Genomic DNA, 27,626 nt, shown 5'->3' with positions numbered 1-27,626 from the left:
TAAAATGTCACAGCTAGAGAGTTTCTTTCCAGTAAGTTATTCTCAGTAAATTTGGTCTGCTCATTGCACGCATACACATATAGATATCTCAGATCTGTCTTTATATATGCTTTCTCCTCATGAAAAGCATTCTGACTACTTAACAGGCATGTGGGATCCTGCATAAATTATGCTGATTCTATATGATTCAAACTATAAAATATAAAATTACATTTCATTTTCAATAAGCGTATACACAAACCATGCGGAACATGAAAGGTCAGACTGGAAGTTCCTCACTCTCATTTGTGAATAATTTTTTTCCCCATCCAGCAGCCCCATTGATTTCAGCTGGGTTGAGTAAGAGGTCTCACGTAAGACCATTATCTGGCCTTGTTTTAAGACCACTTCAGGGCTCCAGTCTTGCAATCTGATTTGTGCACAGACAGATGCATGCTTAACTGATGTCAGTGGGCTGCTTTTTTGGCTTGGGAAGGCATTTCGTGGATCAAGGCCATAACAGTTAACTCAGCTACCCAAACAAGAAAATGATGAAGCTCCTCTGCTGTGTTTAATTTGATGGCTTTGAGATTATATCAATTTTTAGCTTCATAGATGTGCGGTGTTTCTCCACTAAAAAAGTGTAATATTCTTACCGTACTCCCACAACTTTGAGAAGACAGACAAACATCATGCGAATGTTAGAGAACAAGCAGTATTTAGTGTACCTGAGGTGGACCACACCAGCAGAATGGCAATGCCTACAGAAAAGGCCATCCTTTCAGGACACCCATTCCTTCCCATGAATTATGGCATGCTTGTTTGTCCTTGCTGCCTTACACCGAAGTTTCCAAACTTGCTTGTGTATGTGCGGTCATAGGAGTTAGGTGCCTGTTTTCAGAAATAACGAGTTTATATGAATGCTGCTCAGTTCATGGGAAAATGGATGTGACCTCAAGAAACAGCTGCACTTTGATTCTGGAGATGAGGTTTCTAGCTTTAGATTTAGAGATCTCTGTGTTTAGAGCCTGATTCTGATTGCTCTTGTATTGCACAGAGATCTGCTCTCACAGTACGGTGGGTGCTGAGCCAACACCCTTTGAAGTCCATGGAAACTCTCTCACCGACTTCTAAAACAGACTGAGTTGTGCCTGAATTCTACAGCCCATTTTTTCTGCCTCAGTCACCAGTGTGGTCTCCCTCCTGGGTATCATGGGTATGGAAGCTAAATTAGCCACCCAAAAAATTTAACAGAGCGTTAGACAGAGGTGCAATTTCTGTGACAATGGAACAAAGGTACCTACATATTTTAAATAGCTTTACAGTGCCAGTCTGCTTTCACTGATAGCTGTTTTAAAGTTACCTGTGATCAGAAGTACGAGTACTCTCTACAGGATACTTTTCATATACTTTTACTGGACTCTGCCTGGCACACTCACTGATCTCTCTTCAGCATGTTCTCTTTTTGTAGATGATCAGACATCTCATTTCTTTAATATACGGCGTACAGGAGATGGATGCACCTACATGAACACCGTTGCCACCAGTGTGCACTGGTACAGCAGTCAGGCATGCATTACAAGCAGAAAGACTGGGGCTGGACATGAATAAAAGTGTACTGTCATATTGTACATGAGATGATCTTTAGAGACTTTACCTGACCATTGTTTTCAAAAGCGTGAACACCAGTGTAAGCTTTGTTAGTTATCAAGTGTTAAGCACACTATCATGAAGTCCACATGCACTTACAGTTTTGGTTTTTAGGTGTACTTTCCCCAGGTGTAAGGAAAAATGGTGGAAGACGCAGAAAACCTTTGCTTTGTGGCTTCAAGGTGTCTTGGCTCATAAAGTAATGCTGGTGTGGTACATGTCTACAACTGGTTGTCTGGGTTGGAGCAGGACTGGAAGGTCTGGGAATGAATCCATGCAGAATTGAATCCTTTCTGCATCTCCTTGGCTGGTGAAAAGTCACATTGCTGCCCACAAGGGCGCAAATGTTGAATAAACCATCATTTTGGGTAGTATGAATCCAATCCGTTGCCTGGTTTTGAATGTTCATTTTCATACTTACTAGGAGCTACAGAACACTTAGAAGGTCATCTCCATGGGATGGCTTCTTGCTGGATTTACAAGGAGCTCTCCTAATCCTTCAGCCACACTGCAGAAGGCAATGAAGACAGGTATGGGCTTCCTTAACTGTTACCACTTCTGTTCATCTTCCATTCAGCAACTGTCTCACCCGTGCACGTGTTCCACACAGTTTTCCCTGGCTGTGCACTCAATACGATCTGAATACAGCCGTCAAAATCTGGATCAAGGCACATTTCGAGTTAGATTTCTGTGTCGTAGTGGAAGGAAAGATTCTTGGAAAGTTGCTCCATGCCATATTTCAACTACCTACAGCTAGTTATTTTGGATGAAACTTTTGTTATGGTTAAAAAAATGTAGATCTTTCTAGTTAACTTCTTGCTTTCACTTAAAAAGGCGTCTTGGAGCAAAGGTTAAGACCACAAAGCTTCGCCCAAAATTAAGGGCTTGAAAGTAAAGGTTAGAAAAATTTGAATACTTAAATATAGGAGCTTAAAATGGGAACCAGTACACCTCCTAAGCCATGTTATTTTCTGTATTAATCTACCTGTTTGTATGAAACAGGGGCAGACACATTACCAATTTTCAGTCATTTTTGCTGTCAGTGAAAGGGGATGACTTTAACAAATAATTATTTGCATGATAATGTTAATAATAATGCCAGAAAAATTGATGCCACTGAGTACAAAAGAATGTGTGAAGCAAATAGGGGTCAGGATCAGGAACACTGAAATGTGAATATTCAATTAACAATAATAGAAAAGATGTGGGGCATGGTATGTAAATGAAGGCTGCCTGGGGCCAAATGTTCTCAATAGCGAAGCCAACAAGATATTAAAAACATCCCACATGACTTTGTTTTTCAGTTCATGAGCAAATCCATGTTGAAAATATGTTTATCTGTTCTAACAGCAAAAACAAACACATTCCATAATGTATGTATTAGGAGGATGTATAACTGGTGTAGCATTCATGGCTAGGAAAATGTGACTACATACAGTAAGTGCTGTGGAAGGGAAGGGGGGAAGAGGGAAAAGTGGTAAGAAAGACAGATGCTTAGGAGAAAAAACTTGCTAACCAGAGGTTTTTACATGGACCACAGCACTGCATGTCCCACATGCTGATTTCTCGAGCAGACCTGTTGCCAAGATAAATTTTTTCTTGGACTCTAGAATTTATAGGATGTGCTTGGCTTGCATCAAGAACACAGCAGTTCCTTCCCCACACAAACAGCTCTATCTAGCTAGGCTGGATATAAACAGAAAGACTGCTTCACTAATTATTTATACAAAGACAAAGATAGCTGCATTCTGGAAGGTTCGTAGGAACTGGAATTTTTTTTTTTTCTTTACTGTGTTTTTGACTTTCAGGGCTGTCAGACTCCACCGAAATCTGTCTAGACCTTCATCCACAGGAAGGTAGTTCACAAGTTTACTGCTTTGATTCATGCAATGATCGCCCTCCCCCCTCCCCCCATCTCCCAAAGAGTATTGATACTCTTTATACAATAGTAAAATGCTTATATAAAACAGGATCTTTACCTGGATAAGGTGTTTCTCTTCCTACCTGACCCCTCGGCTTTTGAGACTGTTTGTGTGACCAAGGATTACTCCAGACCTACCCAGCACCGACCTCACTGTAAACGTTTGCATTACAAGGAGTTTCTTACATGTACTGCAAATGCGTTACACTGACATGTTCCAACAAACAGTGGCTTTTTCAAATCAATATGACTACTTTTATGAGTCAAGTGGAACTCATTCATAAGTGTTTTCAGATGCAAGCCAACTGTTTCTTATATTATGCTCCATCTTCTTTCCCCCTTTCTCCCCAGTTTTAGAGCAAGGGGTTGAAATACTGAAACAGGCTTAGCAAGGGGAGTAAGAGGAAAATAATTTTCCAAGTGCTTCACATACCATTGTCCTTGTCCTCTCACTTGTGCATGAAATGCAGCTGAAATACGGAATCCATGAAATAAGCTCCTAGCAGTTTACAGCAAAGCCACAGGAAAAGGAGGCGAGAGAAGAAAGAATAATGCAGCCGGTGGAAAGTCAAGTAGCATTTTGGACAGGCAGAATACTGTTGAGCTGCAGTCACCTAGGTCCATAAAGTGAACCTTGTAAATAGTCTTACTCTATTTTAGGCACATTTTAAGGGCCTGTGGGATTGGGTCTCAGTTTAGGCTCCAGGATTAGCATTCCTCTTGTGCAGAGTACCATGGAATTTTAATGAATACAAGTAGTCAGAATTTCTGCTGTCTCCCAGAGATTTGTTTATTTACTAATTTAGAGACATGTTTAAAATCTTACTTCAGTGATGCATCTGTACCAGCTCCATACTGAGGCAATAGTTAAAAATCGACACTGAGAAAAGAATGGTATCTGTGAGTCATATATAGTCCTAGACACACATATAAATGATCTCTGAAAATACCATCCCCAGGTTAGATAATGAGATATTAAAAGATTACAATGGACACGAAGATATGGCATCAAAGAGTCCAGTCCCACTTGCTATGGAGCTTTCTGTGTTTAAAATAAAAGAAATGGTTAAGATACGGTTTGAATTTCTGTTGTAAATGTATGAGTATTTTTCCTTAGGACATGGTTGTCTCTAGGACCTGATTAGCTTAGTGCCTGGTTTGGTCAGATAGAGTTTTTATATTGAAATAACACATCAGGCTCTTTATCCCAGGTCCTCCAGGGGAACCGGGTATTTAACTCCGGTTGGCAGAACCAAACAGCCCCATTTCAAGGTCTATATCTCAGCTGCTCTCTTTCTTTATTTCAGGTTCTCTGAATGCTTTTCCCCTTTAAAATCTTCCTTTAAAGTCACAGGGACCCGCTGGCAGCATGAGGGAGGGGAGCTGGGTAAGAAACTTTCTGAAGCCCTTGGTCTCATCAATGACCCGCTAAAATGCGTTGTCTAGCGTGAGAGTCAAGACGCTCAGCCCAAGCGTCTCTTTACATTCACAGCTCTGTGTAAGCAATCTATACGGATTTAAGAGGGCTGATCAAGAAAATGTTTTTAGCTTTAAGATGAGGCCTTGTGAGTTGTGCACTAGATGCTTTGGGACAAAGTTTTAAACCTTTCATTGGCATTTGCAAGAATTAAGTAGCTGCCTATATGGAATCTGGTTGCACAGTCCTGAAAATCTGGCTGTATTCTTTCTGTTAAACAGAACCAGACAACAATACGCAATGTGGTCATTTTTATTTCAATAGTATGAAATATTTTGGATATTAGCCGCTTCTTAAAATGAATATGAATTTCAACAAACACCAGGAAAAACAACAACTTCAAACAAAAGTAAAAAATTACACCTCACCACAACTCCGAAATCTTCCCAGAGCATTTTATACAGTTTCTGAGGCTTAGCTGTGCTCTCAGCAACCCTCTGTTTCAGTTTCTGGAGCTAGAAAAATCCATTCTCTGTCACTTAATTTGTCTCATAACATTACAGGTAGAAGTAAACGATTATTTGTGGAATTTTCATCTTCTTGAAAAAAAGATACATGTTTTTGTTATGATTTAAAAGTCGCTTGAATGTTGTAGACTGCTGGAGTCAAGCCAAGCTTTGGTAAAATCTGGCTAGATAATATATTCTTTTTATGATAAATTCAGCAGAGTGAATATTCATAGCTGAAGTTGTGTTCCCTGAAATACAAAATTTATAATAGAAGTGAGATTGTGTTCTTACTGTGTTCTTAACAGCCTATATGAGGCAGATTTTTTTTAAAGCAGCTATCTAATTACCTTTTAAAGTCAATTACTCTACTTGTTCCCTGGGTGACTCTGCTCTCCAAAATGTATTGGCTGAACTTTTTCGTTATTATTTCCCAAACAGGAAAATAAAAACTATGAAAAATCAATAACAAAGTTCACATGAGCAGATGTTAATATTCTTCATAGTTCACTGTAAATTCAAGGTAGCGATCTTATTGGCATGAAGACTGATATTTTGGATGGAGCTTTTTTAGTTAGTAAAGTCAGTAGCAGTAGATCCTTGGAGTTGGTAGCAAAAAGTCAACTGCACATTTGAATACTTAATTTTGCGGCTATAAACAGACACGTCACATTTCCAGCAACAACAATGGGATGGTTTTCAGCACTGCTCTACCAAGCAGGCATGTTTTCTATTTTCTTCTTGTATATACAATTAAAAGCATTCCCACCAGAGAACTCTGCCCTGCATTCACTTCTGAAACAGAGCATGAGAGATGTCTCTCCAAAGTAAAAAATCTCCCTTTCCTTGGGCCAAATAATGAAAGGGCAACCCAGCAGTGCACCGCTACTTCTAAGGCTTTTAGTAAAAGTTTGAATTCACCGAACAGTCATCAACACTTGCCCTAGTGCACAATTAATAAGTAGATCTCTGGTCACTAGAAAAGTATTTTTTTCTTCTGCGTGGAAAGGTGAGTTTACATTTTACCTGGCTAGAGATAAGGAATTGCAAGCGTGGAGTATAGGCAAGTTCTCATCTTGCTCTAGGGGATATCCACCAGTGCCTGTGTTCTTGTTGAGTAATAATGAGATACCATAACCAAACAGTAGAATATGCATGTCAGATGGTTCTCCAATAACATTAGAAAAAAAGCAGCTGATGTATGGGATATTGAAGGCAGATTAAGTTGTTAATGTATATTAGTATATTCTTAATTTCCTTTTAATTGAAAAAGACATATTGACTTTAATTAGAACCATTTCACAGGAACTGTCAATTAGCACATGTCAAACTAGTTAATTCAGAACAGAATTCTTTTAATTAGGGTCTGCTTTCCTTTAACTGTGGGGCCAATGAAATCAGCCTTTCCTTATCAAGATTTTAAATGTCTCTAAGACATACAATACAAATGTAGTCTCTTATCTATTATTAGAAGCCCATATGGATAACATTAAAATGATGATGCTGGCATTGTTCATGCAGCACAAATCAGAGTTTCCTTTATGACTGTTTGAAAAAAAAAGAAAAAGAAAAAGATGGCTTTGAAGAAAGACTATTTTAAATACACAGATTTATCCTACTTTAAAGAGACTACAAAATTTATGACACGCATGTTCACATTTAAAGTATTATTTAATACGTCTGCTCAAATAAATGGGCCTATTCAAACGTTTTGTGTGTTCTATCAGCCAAAGACACATAAAACATTTTCAAAGCATGCAGTAACGTTCTTCCCTTAAATGAACTGTAATCAAAAGGAGAAAACAGACTCGATGATTTTTTTGGGACAATATAAAACCAGCATTGTTAACTTTCATTGCATGTGAAGATTTAACACTGATTGCTAATCCAGTGGCTGCGAACACTAGTAAGCTAATGTCGTCTCAGTTATCAAACAGCATATAATCCTGGTCTTGACTCTCACATACATTTTCTGAATATGTCTCAAGTTTGCTGATGGATCTCAACTCTTGGCTGACATACTGGTGTAGAGACCTTCCCCATGGTTCCTGGGAGCTGCCATGTGCAACATCTATAATGATGGTTGCATCCCTTTGGGAGTAAAGAACAGCTGAGAAAAATAAAAAAAAATATATAAAAGGAATGATTGCAAAATCTAGACAGTTTTATCATATGAGGTTTAGCCACTGTTTTACTGACCTATATCAACAGAGGATTACAGAGATTAGTGAAAGAAATACTTAATAACTGAACTGTGGATTCCAAAGAGGATTATCTGGTAAGATATTTCATGCATCCTGATGCTTTGTTGAACATATTAAGGACCTGATTATGGGCCCGGGTAACCCAACAATAAAAGAAGCATAGTTTCCCAAAATGAAGTACAACTGGGATGCATTAAAATTTAATGAATCCTAGAAGTACACTTAGCTAGGATCCTAACCACACCATTTTTTTCCCCCCAGGGCAACTCTTTGGTATGCAGTGTGTAGTAGAGTTGTAAGAGTGCCGTGTGCTAAAACTTGTGTTAAGGTTGCTGCAAAACTTTGAAAAGTGGATGCACTTCAACTAGATGATCTTCAAAACTGAAAATTTGCATCCCAGGAGTTCTTCAGATCAAGCGAGAGGCTCTGTAGACACGTCACTTCACTGCTACTGTCCAGTCTGAAGCGTACCCTGACTGTAACTAACAGCTGTAGTTCTACTTTTAAATGTGATTGTAAATAGGTAATTTAAGACCCTGATATTCATTAATCCTATTGTGGCCCATATTTAATCTCTGCTTATCAGTTTAAATGCTTACCATAATTTAGAAGTCTTTAAGCAGATCTAAGTCACTTTGGCACTGAATTGCATAATCCAAGTTCTTTTATAACACAGCAGAAACAATGCTTTGGATTTTGATCATATTGCTCAACTGGCAATATATTGTTTGTTTCAAAATGGCAATTAGCAATAACTCTTCTTGTAAAATCATCCCCACATTGGCTGTGCATAGGAAGTATGGGTACTTTAGCCACCAGTGTCACGAAGCCTTAGGTGACTGTCTTTGTGCTTGCATACTATGTATTACACTGAACTTCAAACTGCTGGAATATTTGAACAGTTTAAACTATAGGAAACTTTCTGGTGAAATTTTTAGTTCGTGTGCTATCCCAGTCAGGTGGGTAATAATTTACCAAATCCATCCCTTACAGCTGGAACAATGGAGAAACAGTAGTATGGGGAGAAAGTACCTTACCCAGGGCCCAGACCAAGTCTGTTAGAAACGGAATTAAAAGCTGAAGCTCCCGATCCTCTGAAGTTGCATGATCCTCCCTGCAAACACACCAATGCACCTCTCAGTGCAGCCCACTGTGTGCTGTGCCCTTAAAGCAGTGCAAAGCATTTTTTTCCCCTAATTAATACTAAGGTGATTCATTGCTTAGCAGCAGCACTAATATTTACACACTTATGGATCTCATGATTAAGTAGCAAGCTTTGACTTCAATTAAACCTGACAGTTTCTGATAGCAGAAAGTCATTACAGAACTTCAAAAGCACTCGAACTGCAGCAAGATCTTTACAATTACCTATATAATATCTTTCAGCCTCTGTTGGCTCCTTGATCTTCTGCAGCAGGCCCAAGTTCCCTGTCAACTTTGGTCTATAAGAGGTTGAACCTTAACGCATGCTATTTAAAAAAAAAAAAAAGTGAAAATGCTGCAGTATACAATGGGTTTCACCCAGTTGACATTCTTTTTGGGATAAGTGCTTAATAAAAATTGCCCATGTGAATCATGTACTGTTCATGTATTGTTCACGAATCAAACCAAGAACCATTTAAAAATAACTAGCATTAAGGAAACGTAATAGCTTTTTAACAGATTATTTAAATGACTGTAGCTCTGATTTCCAGTCATTTTATCCAAACAGCCATGGCAGAACTATCCCTGAAAAGGGAGTAACTTTCTGATTAAACTCTTTTGTTGTTGGATTTGAGAAATATTCTAGAAGAGAAAATTTCTCAATTATGCATTCATCTTTCAGAGCCCCGGCATGGAGGGTGTAACAGTTTGATCAAACCCAGCTGAAAGCACTAATGGTTTGGAGGACTCATTTCGTTCTTACAATCACTGTGAAGAAAGCCTTTAAATACATTCAGAGTAGAACGGACAGTTTGTTCAGAGTAACCATTGCGTAAATCACTTCCTCGGTAGTTTCTGGTCCCCACAGCTTGGCTTGCCTGGTACTTTCGTAGCATGATGTGACAGCAATCGAGCAGCGACTGTGCATTTTTGGGGCCAGATTATCAACCCATCTGATTCTTTGATTTTTGCTCTGTTGGCTGTATGCATCCCAATGTAAATGAAACCAGCAGATACCCTCATCTGCTCATGTGCCATTGGCTCCTTGGCCTGGTGCTGCCGGTGGCTGAACTCTCCATCACTTTCTCCTTTTCCGACAAGGGTGTTTAACCGTGGCACTTGTGCTCATCTTAATTAAACCATTACAGCAACTGGTTTGCAGCACCTGAAGATGGAGCCCCCTCTACTCAGACTGGGAGTGTTCCTTGCTCCGAGTCCTCCAGACCGATGTCTTCCATTTACTGGTGTTTTGAAGTGGAGTTCAGATTTTCTAAAAAACTATGGTCTTTTGGACAACTGCATTCCACTGGCTCTTTTTGATAACACCTGTGCATCTTCGTGTTAATGATGAAAACTTCTCACTGGAAAAATAATGCTAAGGCACCTAATATATGCCTAATTAGTTGCAATGTGGTTTGGTAGCTGCAAACAAGGACAGTCAGACGGCTGTCCTGTCGTCTCAAAGAAGGGATCTGCAGACCATCAGCAGTTCACTGATCATAGATGAGGAGCTGCTGCTCTTGCTCCTGTAGTGTCTGTGGGCATATTCCTCCAGGTCACATTGCCTCAAACTACAGCAGTGTTAACTACTCCTTTATTAAACAGTTCTCCAAGCATAACTAAAGCATTTGGGTTGTTAACATACATAATAAGTTATATTTAATAAGGTTTCAAATCAGCACATTGTATTTTGCAGCAAAGTCATAAAAATATGCTAACATGATAACATCTAATGAGGGAAATGTTGCATGCAGATGTCTGTTTGCCTATTATCCCATAAAATGACTGTATATTTTTATTTATATGAGTAATGTTAGACACAAACATGTTACCAAAAAAGCATTCATTTAGGAAATGTATAAACACAATGAGTCTAATATAAGAAACTGTTTTAAAACACATTTTTTAGTGTTTATAAAATGAAGAGAAATTAAAAAAAAAATTGTTCCGAAGTACATTTTTTTTCTCCCTCATGATGAGAAAGAAATATAGGTTCTCAGCTGGCATATTATTTGTGATGTGGCAGCAAAGTGAAATTTGTGCCTCGCGTCTGTATCCTTTACATGATGCAAAGGAGTATAATTTTATTTTTGTTTTATTTGAAGGCTCTGTCTGGGCACATTGGCCACCAATTTCATTTTTATTGCAGTGCATGGATAGCAAAGTCACATATCCTTACGTTAATGCAAAGGGTATAGGAAAGGAAAGGGAAAGTATAATTTTTGTTGTTGCTGTTGTCATTTGAAATTTCCATAGTGCCTGTGCACATTGGGTACCATTTCATTTTTATTGCACTGCACTGATAGCAATGTCACATATCATTAAGTTAACACCAAGTTAAAAAAAAAAAAAGGAAAACAGATTCCTCCCCCCCCCCCCCCCCCCCGCTATTACTATTGTTTGAATTTTTTTGTACTGTGTGAATATAATTTCTGGGGGGTGGTGGAAGTACTGAAAAATCTAATATCCAATGTTAAATAGATAAAATGGTTTACATCTTTGTATTGCTCCATGTGATTGTGGATAGAAAATGTAACAGTACACACATTTCTTATCAGAGGGATAAAGGTTTGTTTGATATCTAGAAATGGTTAATATGGAAACAACAATTTTTCAGGAAAACTGGAATAATACCAGAACTTAATTTCCCCAAATCAGTATATTTTATTAAAGCACTTATCTCATGCATCTTGAAATGTTTTTCATGTCCACCTCACTGCCTTTTAACCCCTGAACAGAGAACATGACCTTCACTTTGGGATCCATAGTTGTGGCGGACCTACTCCTCAAGGCCGATGTGTAAATAACTGCCACCAGGATGGAGATGGTGCTCATGGGGAGCACCAGACAGCTCTTGGCTGCTCTGTTTTACGTGACAGGTCTTGTACAGGTCAGTACTAATAGCAGGCAGGAGTACAGCCCTTGGGCTCCTTTGGGAAATTTGTGCCTTAGTATGGTGAATCTATTGCCGACAATTGTCTCAGTTTTGGAGAGCAAAAGAGGCCAACTTGTTTTATTCAATCTATTATTAACCATTCCCATATAATGCACAGCTCTGCCTCTTTATCCTTGATCTTTGGAGCAGCTGTGTTGTGGTTCTTTAAGTCAATGTCCATTTTTAAGGACCCATTCTTGGACAATCAAGTACAGGGCAACCAACCAGAGATGGCAAGATCCAGTATTCTCCTTCTTGGTCTACAGTTCAGCTGTATTGCTGCTTGCAGCTTGCACCCTGCTCTCCAGACAGACTACCCCATGCTGGGCAGCAAAGCTGGGCAAAGGGCTGGAAGGCACATCCCATGAGGAGTGGCTGAGGGCTCTGTGTTTGTCTAGTTTGGAGAAAAGGAGGCTGAGGGGCAACCTCATTGTCGTCTACAGCTTCCTGAGGAGGGGATGTGGAAAATGAGGTGCTGAGGTCTTCTTCTGGGATCCAGTGACAGGACGCATGGGAATGGTTTAAAGCTGTGCTGGGGAGGTTTAGACTGGGCGTTAGGAAGCCTTTCTTTTTGGGAAGGGTGGTTAAATGCTAGAACTAGAAGTGCTTAATGCCCAAGCCTGTGAGTGTTTAAGAGGCATTTGGACAATGCCCTAAAACATGCTTTAACTTTTAGTCATCCCTGAAGTGGTCAGGTAGTTTGACTAAATGATTGCTGTAGGTCCCTTCCAACTGAATCTATTCTATTCTATTCTATTCTATTCTATTCTATTCTATTCTATTCTATTCTATTCTATTCTTCTATTCTATTCTATTTCTATTCTATTCTATTCTGTTCTATTCTATTCTGTTCTATTCTGTTCTATTCTATTCTGTTCTGTTCTGTTCTGTTCTGTTCTGTTCTGGGTCTGTTCTGGGTCTGTTCTGTTCTGTTCTGTTCTGCTCTGCTCTGCTCTGCTCTGTTCTGCTCTGTTCCGTTCCATTGCGTTCCATTCCGTTCTGTTCCATTAAATTCCATTCCATTCTATTCATAGTCTATTAGCTGGCTGCTGTAATTCATAATTGAATTAATGGCTTAAGATAAGGAGGCTGCATCTAAGGGGCAGCCCAGACACCTTCCATTGCTTTTGCAGTGTTCCCACCTGGTGCTTGCAGTGGAGGTCAGGCTATGGAGCATGGCCTAAAGCCGCATATTCAGCAGCCGTAATGCCCCTTTCTTTTCTGTCACAAAACATTTTGAATATGAACCTTTTTGGAACATGTGGTTTGACCCCAACATGACAGAAACAAAGCTGTGGCAATTCCAAGCTTGTCCATGGGCCTTTGGAGACCCTGTTACTTGAGGTGGGATAAAACAGCTTCCAGGGTCTTCCACTTTTGACCAGGAGTAGGGCAAGGAAGGATCTTGACTGAGATTCGTGGTCTTCATGAACCAGACTGAATCTGGAAGGACAGAAGAACCTCAGCCAACACATGTTTAATGAAAGCTGTGTGACATTGAACAACCACAGATGTATGTAATAGGTTTTGTGGTGTCACAACAGGCTACATCCCAATAAGCCACCTGAACACAAACATGTGACAGCTACCATGGTTTTCATTTTTAATTCATTTCCTTGTGTGAGGCTTGGAAAAGCCTCCTCCTTGCCCATTGCCACAGGCTACTCGTGTGCAACGGCAGCAGCACTCCATCTCTAAAACGTCATCTATCATGAAAAAGCGAATCATAAAAGAAAGGCTGGCCAGAGGAATTCCACAAATCCATCCATTCACACCAAATTCAAGGTGTCAGCATGTGTACTTCTGCTGCCGTTCCCTGGATGGTGTCCACGACACAAACGCCCCTCTGCAAACAATGCTAAGGCGGTGGGGATGGCTCCTTTGGGAGTGTTGGTTGCGGCGTTGGGCACAACCTCTGATGGTGCCAGGGTCCTTTTTCTCCTGTACCTTGAGCGAGACAGAACAAGTGTGAGATATTTTGTAGCAGGTGTTAGAGAAAGCAGGATAATGTGGCAGATTTGGAAGAAGTGCTGGAATGGGAATACGCTGCTGAGCTCTCCATCTGGAGAGGAAACCCAGAACCACCCTTTCCTTGCGAGCTGCAGGAAGAACAGGGGAGCGCGTGTTTGGGGGTTTGTAGAAGACAAATTTTAGCTTGTTTTTAAATGCCTCCATATGTTTTTATTTTTGTTGTATACTTTCCTCTTGGCTGTCCTAGAGCTCTTTTGTTTTATACTGGCACGTCCCAGAACATTTCTACGTTATAAAAAACCTACTTATCTCAGGGCTCCACAAATGAACTATGACTTTTTCCCCTCCCTGCGTTTTTATTAAGCTCAGTGGGACTAATTCCCTATTGCTCCCACCTTTTGTAGGCCTTTGTACTGGTGCCAAATGGGTGTAAAATGCTGGCTAGAACTACAAGACATGCCTCTGACTGATAGAGCTTGAGGTCTGGGATCACACACCAGAAATTTGTGTCCAAACCTTACATCTCCAGTGTGGGTTGAGTCTCTCCAGATGGCAGGCGATATTCCAGGTGTTAATAAGCTACTTTCTCTCCTACTTTTATCTCCACAGCAAAATGCCGGCAAGCCTTTCACATAGTCGTTTAAATTAGGAGAGATCATTTACAGACACACACATAGGTATACGCACAATTTCTTTGTAAATCAAAGAGATTATACATGTATATGATCTCTTCTACATATGTACATATACGTGTGGTATTTTAAAATAACAGACTTTTAGGAAAAAAAAAATCAGTCTGAAGTACCATTACAGAAAATGAACTTACTTTTTTTGAACACTGTGCTATCTAAAAGCAGTTTGTTTTTCTGGGGAAGGAAAGGCAGAAGAAACACCGTGTGTGAGCAGTTTAATGCCCTGCCTGTGCCAGGACCTTGGGTACCAGGGGAGGGATGTTTGCACACAGCTTAACTCCTGGTCCGGAAGGAATGGCAATACACCATCTCCACACAACGGCAATTTACTTGCTTTAGTTGGATATGAGTCATGGTGGTTTTTGACAGCCAAGGGATACCATGCAGAGTACAAGGGCTTGGCTCTTGAGGACTGGCCAACGCTCCCAGAGGGTCAGAGCTCAAACAACAGTTTTGCATTTTTAGGGGTCCAAGAGACACCTGGGTGGGGCTGCAAGCAGTCTGGGGTTGAAGCGTGGGATAAGCTGCCTGTGTTGACATGGCCATTACTCATCATAACCATGCCGACAGAAATTACCAAAGTTCAGCTTTGGTAATTTCAAACCCACATTGCAGCGGCTATGTAATGGGAGGAACAATAGAGAACTGGACTCCGCGTACAATGCATTTTAATAAAATTCTTTACAGGGTTTGATTTCTAAAGGATCTCTCATCAGCCTATTCCCTGCACTTCTGTGAGAATCACCACAAACATTGGCATGACACTGACTTAGAATGGAAAACATTAGCTGGAAAAATGGGTTTTCTCAATATGCTGAATACACTGCTGAAATCTCTTTGCAATCCACCTGCAGTCTAAAGACTTACTTGTTAGAGTAACTGGAGTTAAATAACCAAGTATGGACTTACCTACTTCTCACATGCTAAAACTCCTCTACATCCAAAAAGGCAAGAATTTTTTTTTAATCATTATCAAACTCATATTCATAATATAAATTACTAATGACTTTCTGTGATTAAACTCCTCCATGTAAAGCTCTGGGATAACTGTAATGGATGGTGATAGACACTGGTCCTCAGGTAAGTTTAGGGTTTCTGTTAGAGAACTTATCCTTGGGGCTTTTTCATTAGCATCTCTTTAGACCTGGTATCAACCCACACCTCCCCTCTCAAAGACTCTTCAGTGGCAGATCTCTGCTCTGATGCACTTCTTGAATAATAGCTTATTGCTTAAACTTCAGAGTAAAAAAAGTCCTGCTTCTCCTAATTCAATCATTTATGCATCTGGTAGCTGAGATACAAACAGTCTGGTGTCATAACCTTTGGAAAATAATAAAAAAAAAGCAGCTGACTCACAATAACCAAGAATAGGTTTTGCCCCATTCTTTACAAATAAGACAAATTGAGTACTGATAGTTTATAAACATTACCATGCTCTGGCAAAGCCAATTTAAGTATGAAGTACAATGTTGAACAGTAACTGTCTTGATAGCAACAGCAGGAAAACACATCATTTTTCTAGGCACTATATTTACCACAGTCAAACCTCTATTCATCCCCCACTCAGGCAAGACTACATTGAACAGGAATTTTCTCTGAATTGGAGAAATAGGGATATGGCCATATGTAGAAAGCTAATTTTCCCCTTTCATGAACTCAAGCTCTGATTAAAAAAGAAGTAATTATAATTTTTCACTAAATTAAGTTTATTAAAACCATTCAGTCTGATAATCTACATTGTCAAGTTATGTTTAATACTTATTATGAGACTAAGCCACTGAAATATATCTAGTTCGAGGAAATATCTTCAAACTTCAGCCATAAAAGAACTATATTAAAGCAAACATTCAGATTAATTGATGATGGGATTGTGTTGTGTATAACTGCAAAGAAGAAACCTCAGACTAAATCTGTTAGTGTTGGGTGAAATCTTGAGGTCATCACCTACTCTTTGCAATCACTTCCTCAAATGTTTATACATGTAAGTCCTGACTAAGAGTGAATTAATAACTTCAAGATTTAATCTGATGTTATTAAAATTTTGCTGATTGTTTACTGTGTTTGACCAGCTTATGTAAATACTCTTAAGCTATTGCATAGTCTGTAATTACTGTGCAATAGATGAGGTTACAGGCTAGCTAAAAGCATGTGCCTTGGCAGTAAAAAGAAAAGAATTATGCTAATGTTAACTTAATTGCAAAATTTCTGTAAAAATAAATGTATCGAAGTATAGTAAAGCATCTGAATTTTTAGACCCAAATGTTAAAATCCTGATAAAATGCTAAATATATAATAATTAGCAAGTACTTTTGAAACAGATAGTTCTCCGCTGCATTTTAATACACTTAAGAACCAAAACCTGCGCTAACAAACCAAGAGGTTGCTAGCATGTTCTACAACAGGCTTGGTAACGTTTAATGAAAAAAAAACAGCAAAAACATGTCAATACTTCTTTGAAAGTCACTTTTATTGTGGAAGCAATATTAACGCATTTGAGCAGAACGTGAGTAGCAGAATATGATCTGATGAAAATACGAAGTAAAAATTATTGGAATGGGCCAGAAATTCAACAGAAAAGGCTTTGGTAAAGGTTATTTTTCCAGACACCTAGTGCCACAAGTACGATTATTGGTAACATTCATTATTTCCTTCCATTGACAAATATCAGAGTCAATGCTGAGGGTCTTTAATTTTCCTGCCATGCCAAAGGTGTGGAAAGAAAGATATTCGGGAAGGAAACTATTACTTCTTTGCTCTAGGTTGATGATTATATTCATCATAGGAACTGACGTCATGTTTTACCATCAAATGACTCTGTGTATTACCCAACAGCTCTTCTACCTGGCTCAAGGATGCACCCCAGAGATTGGTCCAGAGGGAGAAAAATGCATGCTGAAAAGAATACACTCTTTTTCTCAAAACATGAGCATCAGAGCATTTATCATAGAACACAGCATCTGGCCATGGAGAACCTGCAGCAGAACGAGAGGTAAGACCTGCAGATTTTCAGGTGATTGCCTTCTGTAAATGGAAACACTGCTGACGCTTGATGCTGTGACTTGTGGACCACAGGTGGAAGTTACTTGACATTAATAATTGATGTTGCAACATCTCCTAGTCTGTTTTTGTGCCAGATAACCTCACTTAGTTTAAAGAACCACTGCCAGGAGCTTAAGAGCCATCCATTTTGGTGAGCACCAAATGGGCTAAGACTCCTCTCAATTTTTTTTTTAGAAACATGTGAAAAACAACTACTGGAATTCACAAGGGAATAGTGATCCCTCTCCATAAATTCAATTGTTCCTAACCTTTTGACACAGCCCATAAATAGCCTTCATATATTTCACACACACAGACACATGTAATAAATTACATGAACAATGTATATAAATACTTACTTTACAAAAATACAAACTAAATATAAAGTGCTGTATGAAACACCCATGTATTAGCAAATGGTTAATTTCCTGTGCCGATCGATAACTGGATTGCATACCTGCCTGCTCCATTTGCTGTGCCACTGTACTAGTTGCAGGTAGAAAGTGGTAGCAAAGAAAATATTAACCCACTGGCAGTGGGGCTGTTTTAGCAAAGGTTACAGCATAAACAAAGGACAGGGGAAGCTGAGATCTGGCTCCTGGAAAGGCTTATATGATTTTCTGGAGGAGGTTATGAAGTCTGGAAAAGGAAAAAAACAACCAAAAAGAACAAAAAAAAGAACCAGTTTTACTTCTGATTTTTTTTCTCAGTGAGTTTATTTAAAGTTTTATTTGCACATGATTGACTTGATAATAATAGCAAAAAATTAAAGAATGTGCCAGTATTCCAAAGTGCTAAATCAGAAAATGTTTATGGGAGAGAATAATTGTTCTTCCTCAGCTTTATACCTAAAAACCAGCTACCCTACAGGAATCAAAACCAGAATACCAGCCTGGGTTTCTAAGTTTTTTCCAAATTCCTCCTTGTACTTTAAAAGTACTGGAAAAGGTATCCTGTCTGATGAACTGGATGCTTTATTTTTTTAAATAATATCATTAAAAATGTTGATGATATTTAGGGTGGAAAAATAATTGGAAGGGTAATATATAAGAAAGTACTGAAATTTATTACCTGTGTCAATGTTAGCACAATTTCTTGCTGAAGATTCAGGGAAAGAAGATTAAATTCATAGACTAATCTATTTTGACTTTTCTTTAAAATAAAAATAAATTAAATTTGTGCCTTTCAAATATAATGATGCTGATTTGCATTTTCAAAGAAAAAAAGTATTGTTAAACAGTGAGAAGCACTGAACCATTCTCACTGCTGGCAAATGCCCATGGTACTTTTTTTTCCCATCTTCCTTGGGCGTGCAGCTTCTTCTATGAGAAACTATTGGTTTGTCCCATTGCCATGAGATAGCACAGGGCCAGACAATGACTAGATTGAACAGTCACACACACAAAAAAGATGAGTGCCATATAAATGCTCTGCTTCTTGTACACCTTTAGGTGACCGTGACCTTAACCCTAGAAAGTGCCATAGCAAAATGGGCAGAAAGCAGGCAGCCTCCTCCTTCCCAGACATGAGTTAAGAAAACTTGATGGATAAAAGGATGTTGTAAACTCAAACACATCCTTCTGAAACAATGACCAATCCCATCCATACGTTACCCACAGTAGGCCAACTGGTACTGCTGGGTTATGGAAACCTGAGGAGGCATCTGATCTGCAAGTAATGTCATGAGTTGCTGTGGACCAGCTGAAGTTGAGAAGGAAAACCCTTTAGGACTATTAACCAAAATGGTAGTGTTTTGCTAATGCCTATTTAATTGAGAAGTACTTTATTTGGTAGCCATTAACACTTTTGCAGCCCCAACTATTTAATATTATGTCATGACAAATAAAGGAAATGATGGTAGTGCAAGCTATTCCCGTAACCAAATCATAAAATGTAGAATCACAGAATGGGTTGGGTTGGAAGAGACCTTTAAAGGTCATCTAGTCCAATCTCCCTGCAATAAGCAGGGACATCTGCTACTAGATCAGTTTTCTCAGAGCCCTGTTCCAACATGACCCTGAATGTTTCCAGGGACAGGGTATCTACCACCTCTCTGGGAAACCTGTGCCAGTTCCACCACCCTCATCGTAAAAAATTTCTTCCTTACATCTAGTGTGAACCTAACCTCCTTTAGTTTAAAACCATTACCCCTTGTCCAATTGCAACAGGACCTAAAAAGTCTGTCACCATCTTTCTTGTAAGCGTGCTTTAAGTATTGAAAGGCCATAAGGCCTCCCCGGAGCCTTCTTCTTTCCAGGCTGAACAACCCCGACTCTAAGCCTGTCTTCATAGCAGAGGTGTTCCAGACCTCTGAGCATTTTTGTGGCCTCCTCTGGACCCCCTCCAGCAGGTCCATGTCTTTCCTGTGCTTGGGACCCCAGGGCTAGATGCAGTACTGCTGGTGGGATCCCACCAGAGCTGAGCAGAGGGACAGAATCACCTCTCCCTTGACCTGCTGGACACACTTCTTTTGATGCAGCCCAGGACACGGCTGGCTTTCTGGGCTGCGAGCGCACGTTGCCAGCTCATGTCCAACTGTTCATCCCCCAGCACCCCCAAGTCCTTCTGGGCAGGGCTGCCCGCAACCCCTTCACCCCCAGCTTGTACTGGTACTGGGGGTTGCCCGACCCAGGCACAGGACCTCGCACCTGGCCCTGTTGAACCTCATGAAGTTCATATGTGCCCACTTCTCCAGCTTGTCCAGGTCCCTCTGGGTGGCATCCTGTCCCTCAACTGTGCCAACTGCACGGCTCAGCTTGGTGTCATCAAAATATATGGTTTGTGAGTGCAAAAAGTAAAATAGGAGATAAATCTGAAATCAATACACTTGAGACAATTACATGGCTCTACCACAGATTTAATTGTGATGATCTCATTTGGGTCTACCTTTCTATGGAACTTCCAGTTTATAACGAAATGAGGGCCAGTTATGTGGAGTCAGCTAGCCATGGTTCCTATAACTTCATGTTTTCACCAAAGCAGTTGGAAACAATCCTGCTTCTGCTTTATTTAGGAAAGTATAAAGTTCAGGCAGGACCTCAAGAACTCAAAGAAATCTTGAGCTGAAACTCTGCCAGGTAACATAGATTAGAGCATATACTGACAGGCCAGGAGCCGTTAAGAATAAAAGATCAAAGAAGCTCTGAGAAATGAAAATAGCCAGAGATCTCCAAAACAGATATCACATTATTAGATTAATTACCAGTGCAGGTGGTACATGTGTAGACAGTAGCATATGCTAGAGAGGACAGCCAGGTTGGATGTTGAATTTCCCTGTTCCTTCATTTCTTCCTTTCTCCACTTCATCAATCCCCATGTCAAAGGACGGCTGTTTCTGACCATAGATTTCACTGGAATTTTATCTAGTTAATGGGGATTCTGCAAATTAATCTGGGATGCTGCAGCATAGTTCAGTGGATTATGCTTTCAAATAAAATTTCCAGACATATCCCTCTATTTTCTTTTTCATATTTTCACCCCATTATCTCAGTGGACTGTCTTACAGTGGTTGTGATTAAAGATTTAAAATTAACACCAGTTACCACACCACAGTGCCTGAAATACTGAGCTCATTTTCTCCAATAAGATAGATATATCTGGATAAATATTTTAATGACAAAGTCAGTAATTTTTTCTCTCCATGATTACTGTTAAAACCCCTCAAATATTTATAGATTTTTATTACATCTCCTCATTGTCAACACTTACCAATACTCGGAACTTAACCTTTTCCTAGTGAATCAGCTCTCCTACTCTTTTAATGTATTTTTGTTTCTAAATTCTATTCCAAGGTCACTTTTCACAGGAAATAAAAATGTGGCCTTAACAGGCTGATGTATGGCATGAAAAAGATGGAGCAATTTGAGGGATTCAGTAATAGCAAATTACCAGGACTGAATGATCTCCCTCCAGAATTCTGAAGCTAGAAAATTATTAAGTACAGTATGTATAGATGGGAATATACATTGTCTTTTTAAGACAGTAATAAGAAAATATAACACCCCCATCCCCCCTCTTAGTGACTGAAAAGCACTAATATTGTTAACTTCAGGGGTTTGAGTTTCTTTTAAAAAATGGTGTGAAAATCCAGACTCATTTCAGTGCTGGGGAAACTGAGTTCTTCAAAAGAAGATGATAATGCAGGACTTGAAGGAGAATAACCTGAAAGGGCTAAACCCATGCCTTTTCTGCAGAAAGGAGCTGAATTAGGGCAAAACATGTGAAAGTTAGCAAGGAACAAAAGCCCCCTGGACTTTGAAAATCCTGTGATAAGGATAATCTAAAGAGAATGTTTAAGGAAATAAATCTCTGTGTAGGAAGTAATAGACTCCTACCTTGAATTAAACTGGGTATTATTTTATTATTTGTAGTGCATCAAGCCTCTCCTAGCAGCACAAAGGTGAATTAAAATTGCGTTAAGGATGGATAATCACCTCTGCTGTGTTACTCTGGATATGTCCATACAGCAGACTGGGAAGGAGAAGGTAAGAGCTAGCTACTGTCAATAAGTTGCTTTGGGGGGCTGTAAAACTAATTTGGCCAGTGGAAGGCTGTTGGGGTAACTGAGATGGCTGTTGAGCTCCAACTGTTTCTCCCAGCTCTTTGCAGGGTCCCACACTACACAGCAACCTGTTCGTCTGTCCGTGTCCAAATTGGGGCTGTGTCTTCTCCCAAAACAAAGCCTGGCTCTCCTAATTTGTCCTGTGGAGGAGGTTGCAGAGCCTACAAGGTTGTCCTTAGCTCCAGTGGAGCTCCATGGAAGATTTCCTTGTGAAGAGCTGTGAGCTAGCTTGTGTTCAGGCAATCCCCTATTTAAAAGAATAGCAATAACTCAACCAGCAATTAAATAAGGTTTTTTGGTCCTTTAAATGCGTGAATAATACAGGCACCAGTGTCATATTGCCGTACTAGCTACATCTTGTTGGGTGTGGGAGCACATCCATATTTGTTCACCTCATTTTGGGAAGGACACCTTTCTCATTCGGGTGACAAGCCTTGGACATAGGTTTCATTTAGCTTGTTGGGTTGCAGAGCAAGTGCTTAGAGCTTCATTTGAGACTCATCTTTGATTCACCCAGCCTGTAAAAGAGAAGACTAGCTGAGTGGAGGTAGATGAACGACCAAGGTCTTCTCCTTTACTCTACACAGACTCACAGACCAAAAAGACCACATGGATGGATGGAAATAAGGGTTAGTTCCTCTATCTTACTTGAAATCAAACTGGAAACCAGCGCCATTCAGTCAAATATTTTGACTGGATTTTTCGAAAGGGTTGGATTAGTTCATTCTTACTATTCACTGTAGCTACTCATATAAACAGATAAATATGTGACTATTTAAGCCAAATGGTCTTTTCCAGCTTTGAAATGATATAACTGAGAGCAAACTTTGGCTATCTAAAAGTAATCAAACTAATGTTTCATGCTGTACAGTAACCTTTTTGCCTGAAGGAGTCGGGGAGGAAATATTTTCCCATGCCAGTGGGAAACCTCAGTTTTATTTTTCAGCAGTTGACCTGTTCTTGAGGTACTTGCTCATTAACGTTGGAGACACAACATGCCACTGCCTAATTCTTTGTGGCAGAGGTGTTACTACTGCAGTTAGGAGAAAATGTTGAAAAGAGACCCAGAATTGAGGGAATAGTTGTTCCCTTTGCTTCTCAAGGTATGGTTCAATCATTCCTCTGTAGTCCTCCAACTTTCAGTCTATTTTCTTACATTCTCAGTCAATCAAATGTAATCTTTAAGGTATCCAGTAATTATTTATGCCTGGGTTTTATCTATGAAACCACAAGCAAGCACAAAAGTGATGCAGGGCACTGGGTAACGGTGGCTCTCCCACGCACGTAGGTACAAAACTAGTGGAGTACACCTCTGCCTAATGAGAAAGCACAGGTGTTCTGACAAGCAAGAACAACAAATAAAAAAAAAAAGTCACTATCTTGTCAAATACTGTGTGCATATCAAGGATCCGGAATACAAAGCAGACTTAACAGCAATCATATTTTGAGTAGAATTTGCTTGAATGTAACACCTTCTCCCTCTAAGGTTTTGAGTGTGGTATCTTAAAGAAGATCACACAAATTACTCATCCTGGGAACAAAGGCTCTTTTTTTGAAAGCTGTCAGCTTGCTGACAGTTATGATGAGCATTTACTTCAGGCTTGTAAAACATATTAATCAAACTTGTTCCTATAACTTCAGTCCAAGGAGGGTTACTGTTTCTTTTAGAGAAATGTTTTACATAAGTGAAGAGCTCTGAATACGTATCACCTTGAATGCAAACCACATCTATGCCATTCATTTATTTGTAATGAATAAATACTAGTCTACACCAGGCTTAAGGAAGATTAAAGCAGTATATGGAAATCTGTTTATTACAATACTATTTGCCAAAGACCTATGCACCATTCATTGAACCTTGAAAAACATTTGAAAATATGGGTTGCATTTGCAAACTTCAATGTATGACATGGAGAGCTGGCAAGCTGCCTGGTTTCTACTTAAAGGATTGTCATTCTGGGAAAAATAAATTTCTCTAACTAGACAAAAGTCAATGTTTTCATGTTTTACTGCAATCAAACTGATATGGCTGACAATTTAATGTCTCAACACTTAAAATATCTGTGGATAATCAGTTACCTCAATCAATCATAACTACAAGATTCCTCTATTTTCAAAGCCTGTATACATATGACTGAGATATTTAACAGTTTAGAGAAACCTTCCCATCCTTAATCCTTCGTGATTTCTCTTGAGCAGTGCATTAATTTTTTTTTCCCCCTCAAATGCATGACTTTATAATTGCTGAAAAAAAAAAGAAATGCAACCCTGTACTCTAATCAGATTTTGAAACCTTTGTGTTAATGTCCTGTTTTATTTGATTCTATGTATATTTTATAGTCTGCTTGCCTGTCAAAAAGATGTGGAAATGTGCTGGCATTCCAGCTGAAGACATCCTTGTGAGTGAGAAAATGCTCAAGGCTTTTTTGAAAGTGGGTGCTGAAACATACGTTTCTCTTCTTTGACTCCAGGGGATGCTAACAGCTGCCCCAGCAGACAGGTATTACAAGGTCAAAGGCTACATGAGCTGTGCACCTTCAGGATTTGCAGACAGGAAAGTAGATGGGTAGCTTCTCAAAAGTAGTAATAAAAATACCAACGACGATGAGAAGAAGAAGGAGCTGACAACAAAAATGAAAATGAACCCGAAAGAAGCGAATTCTGGGTAGCATAACACTTGGCAGAGCTGATTTTAATATCTGACAGGTTGAGTTCACTAATCTTTGCTATTCATATTGACGTGAAACTTCATACAGTTTTAGAGATTTGTATCTATTAAGACATACAGCAGTGTTCCTACAACATGGGAACAAGTTTGCTAGTGCCTGCCGTTCTTCCTCCATGATAAAAATTGATATAAACTGTTTTAAACGCCTAACAGATAATTACTCTCAACACTCAATAAGGAAAGCTACGTCTTTAGAGCCTCCTTTATCTTTAAAAAATAATACAAAAAAGCAAGCCCCCAAACCACCAACAAGACAAAACAACAATCTTCCCCCCACTTTCCTCCCTCTCTTTTGTTTCTTTGATTACTTGGAGCCTTGTAATCAAACTAAGCTTAGTTTCAGGACCCTTGGGGCAGTATCTCTTAGTTCCCTGTCAGGCTGTGTTGCAAAACAATCAATCTTGCTCTTGCGCCGGCTTGGTGGAAGTGCCATGACACGAGGAGTGCAATGCTTTGCTCTTGCTGTGAAGCTTCCATGACAAAAGTTTTTATCAGAAGCTGACTGTATTTAGGATTATGAATATGCAATGACTCTCATTAGTATTGAAGCACAGAAGCATGGGCTGACATCCCCCGCCACTTTTAGCTGCTGCAGAGTCGTCTAATGAATTGTCTTGCTCTTTCACTAGCACAGGCTTTGCTGTTATGGCTCCCTGTTCCAAGGGGAGTTGCCCAGTTTGAGAATACTGTTGACGGCAGAAATTAATTGCCAAGAACATCTCTTGATTTTGTTAAACAGTGCTAGACAGCATTTAAATTGTCAAAACAGAAAACCATTACACCCTACAGGAGACAAAACGGTCACCAGCAAGAGGGCCCGTGTGTCCTTAGCATAGCCATGCACAAGGATACAGGTGTGGCACAGGTGCATGTACGGTTGTACCTGTACATACAAATGTATGTGAGTGCATTGGTGATGGGTCTCGGAAACCTGACATCCTACTGATTTATGTGTTATTCTTCTAACTAGAACAAATAAGGATAACATAAAGTTCTCCAAATGTGCAGGACTCCAATATATTGCTATTTGATCAACCCTTTAATACGCTTTCTTTTCCCTTTGGGACCCTGCCAAACATTTTTCAGCTCACACATCTGCAATCTTTTTGAATAAGTTACTGATAAGGATGTTTCCAACAGATGATTAAGATATCTGGCTTGATTTTTCATATTTGAGGAGATGTGTAAGCTTTCAGAAACCAGTGGAAATGACCCTTTTTTTCCCCCAGTTGGTTAAATTAAGTATTTTTTCCCTATTCATCTGAAATTTCATCTGACATAAAAGGAGCTTTTGTGGCTCTCTGCAGATTGTGAAGGATAGAGTGAATTGGAATGGATAATGTATTCCAAGAAGCGTAAGTAGCATTCTGAAAGGTGTGCTCATACTGCAAATAATAAAGAATATGAGGTTCTCCCAAGAAGATGTCAGCCCCGAGCAGCTCTTTATCCATTTAATCAGTAATGGAAATGGTCCCAGTGCAAGGAAGGAGGATCTGTTTAATTTTTACTGCGATTTTTGGCACCATTGCTCTAAAGCGAGCTTGGCTTACTTCTTGACCCAACCCCAGGAGTGTCTGTTCTCATCAGCTGGAGAAAAAATCAACATAAAGAACATCTACATGTTGGGAGTATCAAATGCAAGAGCGGTTTAAAATAAATGCAGTTCTGACAAAAGTGGCTCAAGTATCATACATCAAACACTTGTTACCTCTCTTGGCCTTAGTGATTGCACGTGACTAAGAAAGAGTGAGTGATAAAATCTGAAGAAAGATGAAACCAATCTGGGCCTTTTTAAAGATCATCAATCATTCTGTGCGGCCATGATATTATTAGTTCCAGTAAGCCTTGTTCTCCCATTTTATGGACATCATAAACCCCCCACCCCTAGACCAATGCTACCATGGGAAATCATTTTTATGGGCAGCATCTTAGTGTGGGCCAATCAGATCTAATCGCATAACAAGCTACTGAATTATTCAACGTTCTCCCTAATTTTGCATTCTTCCTGCACTTTGCTGTCACTGCAGGGTTTTAAAAGTATGTGTTTTTACAATATTTATTAAGAAGATAACCATACACAGGAATTTCGCTTTCTCTGTCTTTCAATAATAATTTGTTCCCTTAGATTGTAGCAGTATATACATTACTATATAAACAATATTTTTTCTAAAAGTAATAGCAATCCACAGTGTGGCACTCGCCTTTAAACTCTTTCAGCTTTTAAAATACCAAACGTAAGGACAACAATGGTGAAACAATTGTGTTCAAACATAAAATATTCAGATTTACTGAGCAAACTGTAACCAGCATGTCTCTTAGCTGTTGCTATGAATACAGGGCTCACATTGTATATGAAAATATTTCAGTTTTAATTGCAAATCTGTGCAGAGATGATTTGGGGTCTGTAATTAGCACATAAATTCCAGACTTTGTGACTGCTGTGAAAACACACATTATTTATGGAACTATTATCTAAATATAATTCAGTGTTTTTTGCTTTCAACAACTACTGTAAAAGTCTGATTTAATAAAATGTGAAAAATTTCCCGTCTCTTGCACTTCTGTTTACATTATGAAGCATTCATTCCTCTGCACTGCCATTTCTCACCCGACCTGCAGTGGACTTTGCTTTCAGTGGCTCCATACTTCACTCACACCTCGGGGAGGTTTCTTCACAGCCATAAAGTGCCAGGCACTTAATTTGTTTAAAATGAAAGCTTGGATTATGCAAATAGCTCTGAACTGCGTGAACAGAGTGAGTTTATGTGACCTCCATCCTCGTGCTTTTCATCCTGGGTAGAAGTGGGAATAGACAGGAGCCCTGTCTGAGCTGCTTTTAAGCTACTGTATGCAGATTTCCAGTTATCCAGACAGGGTTAC

General features: G+C 39.4%; 1 long non-coding RNA gene across 1 annotated transcript; it reads left to right on the top strand.

The window, feature by feature from the left end:
- Positions 1 to 336: 336 nt before the first annotated feature.
- LOC130142955 (uncharacterized) lies at positions 337 to 27,284 on the top strand. The gene is made up of 4 exons (XR_008819583.1): positions 337 to 2,159; positions 11,559 to 11,710; positions 17,251 to 17,407; positions 21,828 to 27,284. It is a non-coding gene; the product is annotated as an uncharacterized LOC130142955 (long non-coding RNA).
- The last annotated feature ends 342 nt before the right edge of the window (positions 27,285 to 27,626 follow it).

The sequence above is a fragment of the Falco biarmicus genome, chromosome Z, assembly GCF_023638135.1.
Source record: "Falco biarmicus isolate bFalBia1 chromosome Z, bFalBia1.pri, whole genome shotgun sequence".
In the NCBI taxonomy this organism is placed as follows: domain Eukaryota; kingdom Metazoa; phylum Chordata; class Aves; order Falconiformes; family Falconidae; genus Falco; species Falco biarmicus.
The sequence above is the reverse complement of the archived record's forward strand: the minus strand, read 5'-3'. Positions and strand labels throughout refer to the sequence as shown.